Here is a 7,722-nt window from a genome sequence, read left to right as displayed (position 1 = left end):
CCCTTCTCTGATCTTCTCTGACAACCAAAGACACTGACATGTACTCTCACATGCACATGAAATAAATACAAAAATCTTATAGAAAAAAAAAGCAGAGCCGGAAATGGTAGTGGCTTTAATTCCAGCACTTGGGAGGCAGAGGCAGGCAGGTCTCTGAGTTTGAGGCCAGCCCCGTCTACAGAGCAAATTCCAGGACAGTCCCTGTCCTTGAGAATTGAAAAGAAAAAAAATCTTAAAAGCGTTGGAGGGGAGTACTTTTGGAACAGGTCACTAAAGAGACACTGGAGGAAATACACCCAGTACCCGAAGCCTCTAAATCCTTCATGCAGGATACCTATGGGGCTGGAGACTTAGCTCAGTTGATAGAACACTTACCTAAGCATACAGGAAGACCTCGGTTCAATCCTCAGGATTAAAACTGGGTGTGTTTTGCATACTTTTATAATTCCAATTCTGGGGAGATAAAGGCAGGAGGTTCAGAAATTCAAGGTCTGTTGGGTGTGGTGGTGCACACCTTTAGTCCCTTTGCTTGGGAAGCAGAGGCAGGTAGATTTCTGTTCATAGGATCAAGTCCGATTTTGGGGGTGTGGTAGTGCAGTGAGCTTTATTGATGGTATCCTAAGCCCCTCCTCCCATTCTTCTGGGGCTCTGGGATGGGGAGTGTGAGGGGAAATGCTCAGTGTTGGGGATTGAGTTGGACCAGGAACTCCCCATCAGTCAAGGGGCACTCCCTTCCTCTAGTGGTGTTCTTTCTGGTGGTGGTCCTGGCAGGGCTCTTTCCTCACAGTGGCCGTATGGACGACAAGGTCTCCCATTCAGTAGCTTTAGCCACACTCTGGAGATGAGCTTGACAAAGTGGCCCTGGAGGACAATCCTGGCCCCAGCATCAACAGAAGAATGGTTGTGTCTGTTAGAGTTGCAGGAGACAACACAGCTCTTGGTATATAGCTCAGGATGCATTTCAGGGGACCCTCAGATGCCTGGGTCCCTTTTTTTGTTTTTGTCAGGGTCTCCTTTTATAGCCCCAGCTAACCTAGAACTCACAAAGATCTGCTTGTCTTTGCCTCTCCCGTCCTGGGATTAAAGGTATGTGCCATCACTTCCGGCAGTTGCCACTTCTTGATGTCATCATATCTGGTAGCTTTCTCCATGTAGCAGGTCAGATCCATAACAGGGACAGTAAGAGCAGGAACATAGGAGGCTGTGTTAGCAGGTTTCCCATCCAATTCTGTGATTGCTTCATTAGCTCTAGAACACCCAGGTATGCTAGAATGGGGAGCCCCATGGCCATCTCACCATCTCTCTCAGAGGGGTTGTTTATGATCTTCTGGGTGGCAATGATGACATGAAATGTGGCCATATGTTCCTCCATGATGCCAAAGTTGTTATGGATGATGTTGGCTGTGGGTGCAATCTTTTTTTTTTTGGCTTTTCGAGACAGGGTTTCTCTGAAGCTTTTTGGAACCTTTCTTGGAACTAGCTCTTGTAGACCAGGCTGGCCTCGAACTCACAGAGATCCACCTGCCTCTGCCTCCTGAGTGCTGGGATTAAAGGCGTGTGCCACCACCCACCGCCCCGCCAGGGCTGTCAATCTTGGGAGTGATGCACTTCATTGGTTTGTGCCCGTCTCTGACATGAAGGACTCAGCAGAAGGGACAGAGATGACCACTCTTTTAGCTTCGCCTCAGCTTCTCCATGGTACTTGTCTTAGTTATTGTCCTGTTGCTGTGAAGAGATACCGTTGAAGCACGAACATAATTAGTTTTAACAATAAGAACCCAGAGCCAAATATCAGGGGGTGAAAGTTGAAAGATCAAAGAAGCAGAGCAGCCAGTCACTAGAGTTCTTACCTCTACAAATTATCAGACCAAAAGGGCTGAGATTCTGTCTCTGCCCCGCCTTATCACTTCCTGTCTGTCTATACTCCAGACCTCTATGGCCAACTAGTGGCTAGCTCCACTCTGATTTCCAGGCCAGCTTTATTTGTCAGAACACAAACAAAATATCACAACATCCCATGACCAAGCCAAGTTATAAAACAAAGCATTGGATTGGAGACTTGCTTACCATTTCAGAGGTTTAGTCCACGGTCATCACTGCAGGAAGCAGGCAGGCATGACGCTGGAGCAGTGGTTGAGAGCCTCATATCCTGATTTGCAAGGCGGCGGGGGGGGGGGGGGGGGGGGGGGGGGGGGCACCAGTCCTAAGCCGTGTGTTTGTCCTTTCAGAATTGTTCGGCTGAGGACCAAGCATTCCTTATGAGCTCATGGGGGCCGTTTTCATTCAAACCACCACCGTGGCAAAGACACTAGAGGGCTCCAACAGTTGTCTGGGCTGGTCTTCTCAATGACAAAGCTGCCTCTGAGACCCCCTACTCCCGGGTCCACTAGACTAGACTCGTGTGGAATCATTTCTCGGGTTTGTCATTAGTACCCAGCCTAGTGTAAATAGACGTGTATTCGTGTATCCCCGGAAAAGGCCACTCAACAAGAGATTATGGCCACAAGCCATCACACCCCGGCTGGAGTCCTTTTTCTTCTGTAAGAATCTCCCAGATCTTGCCTAGCCTGGCTTCCCAGCTGTGCTTCCTGCCCTCTTATTATCCCAGCAGGTGTCAGAGATGACTTGCGAGCCAGGAAATTTTGCACTATTTACCGATCCTGTAGTGTTGTGTTGTCTCTTGAAGATGCTTCCCATCCACTTCTGGATTGGATTTTTTTTTTACTGTTTGTTTATTTAATATGTATGTGTATGAACCTGCATGAGTATATATTCATGGAGTGTATATGTATGGAGTGTGGGGAGGAGCCCGCGGAGGTCAGATCTGGAACTGGAGTCCCAGGGAGTTTCAAGTCACCACGTGGGTGCCAGGAACCAAACCCAGGTCTTTTGCAACAACGCTGAGCACTCATAACTGGTAAGCCACCTCTCCAGTCCTTAGGCTGGGAATTTTAAAGATGGGCCACTGCACTGTGCATGGATGGACCCAGGAGGACGGGCCACTGCGCCATGTGGATGCTGATCCACGAAGCTGGGTAACTGCTGGTTGGAGACTAATCCAGGAAGATGTGTGACTGCGCTGTGCGTGGGCTAAGATAGATGGCCTGCTCAGCATGCAGGAGCTTCAGCCACTGCACTGATCTGAGCACAGCAGCAACGCAGCAGTGTTGATGGGGACTCAGCACAAGCCCTGTGGCTCCAACAGGTAAAACGCCTGCTCTGCAAGCCTGGTGGCCCGAGCTCAACCCCTGCATCCAGAAGTGGAAGGAGAATCCAACTCGAAGAAGCCATCCTCTATCTAACTTCCACATGCAGGTTGGTACTTGCTCACTCATGAACACACATGCACATACACAACAAACAAACAAACACAAACACATCATACACACGTGCTAATGATAAATTGTTGAAGCTGGCAGGTGTGGTGGCACACGATTTTAATCCCAGCACTCAGGCGGCAGAGACAGGCAGATCTCAGTAAGTCTGAGGCTAGCTAGCCCAGGCTACAGTGAGAGCTTGTCTAAAATTAAAAAAAAAAAAAAGTAGTCTGAAGGAGATTTGGTAACTCTGGGAATTAAGGTCTGTGCCTGTAGTTCTAGGCCTGTTAGGCCAGCACCTGACCACCATGTTGCCTCCCTAGTCATAGGACTTAATTTTTTTTTTTAGGACTTAATTTTTTAAATTAAATTTTATTAATTTGCATGTGTATGGACGTTTTGTTTGCATGTATGTCTATGCACCATGTTTGTGCCTGACGCCCTCAGAGCCCAGAAGAGGCTGTCAGATCCCCTGGAATTGAAGTTATAAATGGTTGTGAGCTCTCTCGTGGGTGCTGGGAATTGAACCCAGGTCACCTGGAAGACCAGCTACTGCTTTAAAATGCTGAGCCATCTCTCTAGTTCCTAATTATAAGATTTTTGAGACAAGGTCTCACTATTTGCACTCCAGGCTGGCCTTAAACTTGTGACCCTCTTGCTAAAATTAGAGCTATGAGTTTCCATACCCAGAAGAATTCCACTTTGACACATTACCCAGATGAAGCAACACAAAACCATGTATCATTAAGGAAAAGACTGAACTGATGAACTTTCTTGATGTCTGTATAAAATAAGTTACATGTATAAGACGACTAATGAATATTAGGGGTTTGCTGGAGAGAAGAAAGTTCTCTCTCCAATATCGTCTAAATCAGGCTTCATCAAGATTAACGTGTTGCGTGTGCTGGGTTCTCATTGCTGCAAAAATAGAACTGGCTTACACAACAGAAAGCACTTTCTTCCGCTCCCTAAATGAACTGACGATTGCAGCCTTGTTTCAGCTGCTCAAGCCTTCAAAGGCTCAGGCTCTCTGCTTTGACAACTCTGGCTTTTGGGTTTTCAATACCATGCTGACATCCTCATTGTTGCAAGGTGGCTGCCGAACATCCATACGTTGTACCTGAGCTGAATTTTGTGTATGACTCATTGGATGAAAAATGTCACATGATATGATCCTGACGCCCTCTTCTGGCCTCCAGGAGTATAAGCAGAGACTGCTCATTCATTTCCTGGATGTCCAGATCCAATAAGCACACAGAAACTATTATTAATTACAACAATGTTCGGCCAATGACTTGGGCATATTTCTAGCTAGTTCTTATATCTTGAATTTCTATCAATCTGTGTATTGCCACGAGGCTGTGGCTTACCAGAAAGGTTCCTGGTCCTCCTTCAGCAGCTGCATGGTGTCCCTCTGGCTCTGCCTACTCTCTCTATATATCTCTTCCAGTCTGGCTATAGTCTGCCCTGATATAGGTCAAGGCAGTTTCTTTATTAACCTCCATATCATTTCCCCTTTTCTATCTAAATAAAAAGGATGGTCTTAACATTAACATAATAAAATTACAAATACAAAACAGTTATCAAGCAAGAATTATAGTTACAATAGTTAGTCCATTTACATTTGGCAAACTAAGGAAAATATCATCTATTCTATCTTGTGAGTCTAAAGTTTTATATCTGATTTGTCTTTTACCATAACTAAGGAAAATTATAACTATCAGTTATTAACTCTTCAAAGACCCCAGAAGGATATAATTTTACCTAAGTAAACAGAAAGTGCATTGTAAGCAACTTCCAAAACTAGAATTGACAGGAACATACCATTGCCTGGATAGTCACCCAAAGTTCTTCTGTAACATTGGTGCATCCATCTTCAGCCTTCAGAACCATAGTATCTGGCAGACTTTTCCATGAAGCAAGAAATTTGAAAGACTACTTCACCTATATTAGCAGAGTTGATCAGTTGCTTCCTTCTGTGTCCTGCAGAATGTCTGGCAGTTTCTTCTGTGAAGCAGGTACCCTCAAGGACCATCCTGTCTTTTGAAAAGTTCAGCAGTCATTTTTCTGTGGGTCGTGCATATCTAGTTTATACAGCATAGCAAAAAGCAGTCCAGGCAAGAGCAGCTTCTTGCCCAAATGGCTAGCCTTGTCACATTGAAGGCCAATCCCATAACGAGGTTCTTCAGTGCTCACCATCCTCTTGAAGTAGACTGGGGCTGTAACTGCCACAACCTTGGTGGCTTAAAGCAGCAGAAACTTGGAGCAGAGAGATGGCTCAGCAGTTAGAGAACTGGAGTTCAGATCCCAGCACCCACATAAAAAACTGGGAATGGTCGTATGAACACCTGTGACCCCAACACTGAAGGAACAGAGACAGAAGGATCTCTGAGGTTTGCAAGCTCTAGGTCCAGGGAGAGACCCTCAGAGGAAGAGCAAAGAGAAGGAGGAGAGTACACTGAAACCCTCCTCTGGCCTCTGCAAGGGCATAGATGCACACCCTCACCCCACCACCCCCATCACACAAAGACATATAAATGTTTACAAATTTTACAAATAAAAATTTACAAATGTAAATAAATAAATAAGCCCAGAAATGCACTCTTACAGAGTTCTGAGGACAAAAGTCCTATATCTGTAGCCTTGAGTTGAAACCAGGGTATCAACGGGAACTACACAGTTCCTGTGGCCACCAACATTTCCTGACTGGTGGTGCCATTACTCCCAGCTCTGCTTCCATGATCACAAGGCATCCCTTTTATCTGTATAGTCTGCCTCTCTCTCTCATAATGACGTTTATAATGATATTTAGTGTCCTCCCAGATAATTGAGGGTAAACTAATCTTAAATCCTTAATTTACCTGTGAAGGCCTTTGTTCTAGGGAGGGTCACACTCATGGTTTCTTTCATGATTCTCATGAATGGAGACAAGGATGCCCTCTTCAGGGAGACAGTATGTGTATCCTAGTCTATAACAGTGGGGGAAAGCAAGGAAGAGGAGGAAAGGACTTTGAGATCTCAGACCCTCCTACTTGAAGGGTTACCCTCCTTTAGAATAAATATCATTGTCAGCTGGCCTCTTCTGATGTCACTAGCAGGATGGTTGCTCTCTGTATGCACTAGGGGCCGCTCAGAGCTGTGACTGCAGGAACAGTGAGGACCTAGGACCTTAGCCACTGTCTTCTAAAGCTCACTGTGCTCAAGAGGAAAAGACCTCGCTTCCAGCCTTTCCTTCCTTTCTCAGCATCCTTTTTTTTTTGGGGGGGGGGGGGGAAGCTCCCTACCCAGGCTTGATCACCCTCCGCATGCTGGAGGACAGAGCTCTCATCCTTTGGTCATCTTCAGAGCTGGTTCTGTTTGGGTCTCGTGTTTGACACTGAGGTAGTCACTATGGCCAAGGTGTCAGAGGCTCTGATTAGCTGGGTAACGTGTCCACCTCCCACAGGTGGGGTGGAGCCAGCCTGTCTAGAACCATATAGGTTTAGAGCTGGAAAAAGCAGTTTGCCACTGAGAAAGGCTACAGGGAGGGAAGGCCCTGGTACAGGTAAGAAAACTGTCCTGCCTTTCCGAGACAGTGTGCCTCAGATGAGGAGACACGGAGACCTCTGCAGAAAAGTTCCACTGTGTTTACAGACTGAGTAGACTGTTGGCTCAAGTGGGAAAGGCCCTTCTGGTTCCTATTGGGAGCTCTGCACATTTTATAGAACCCCGGGTGAGAGCTTAGGGGCATTCAGGCCATTCCTTTTACATTTCTGTTGGCATCTGATCCATTGGGTTATGGAATATTCCTTTATACTGTGTGTGTAAATATATTTCACTGTGATTGGCTTAATAAAAAAGCTTAAATGGCCAATAGCTAGGCAGGATTTTGAGGGCAGAGAGTGCTAGGGAGAAGAACGACAGAGTCTGGTTAGTCGCCAACTGGATGAGAGGAAGCAGCATGAAAAGATGAGGCAAATGAGCCTTAGGGCAGAACACAGATTAATAATAAAAGTTATAAGAGCCAGCTAAAAACAAGCCTAGGTTGGCTGGGCAGTGGTGGCACACACCTTTAATCCCACCCAATCTCTGTGAGTTCAAGGCCAGCCTGGTCTACAGAGCGAGGTCCAGGACAGGCTCCAAAGCTACACAAGAGAAATCCTGTCTAAAAACAAAACAAAACAAACAAACAAAAACCAAAACAAGCCTAAGCTATTGGCCGAACATTAGAGCACGCATAATTAATACGTCTCTGTGTAATTATTTAGGAGCCAGCAGTCCAGACAAAAAACTCTGCCTACATTGGGTCTATACACTAGTTTTTCAGGAACACTGACTCTTCTTACACACACACACACACACACACACACACACACACACACACACACCACAGTTTTCAGAGTCTCTATGCCACCCTGGTAGGTCT

This window comes from Alexandromys fortis, unplaced genomic scaffold (genome assembly GCF_014885135.2).
Source record: "Alexandromys fortis isolate MF-2015 unplaced genomic scaffold, M_Fortis_MF-2015_v1.1 scaffold_115, whole genome shotgun sequence".
Classification (NCBI taxonomy): domain Eukaryota; kingdom Metazoa; phylum Chordata; class Mammalia; order Rodentia; family Cricetidae; genus Alexandromys; species Alexandromys fortis.
The sequence above is the reverse complement of the archived record's forward strand: the minus strand, read 5'-3'. Positions refer to the sequence as shown.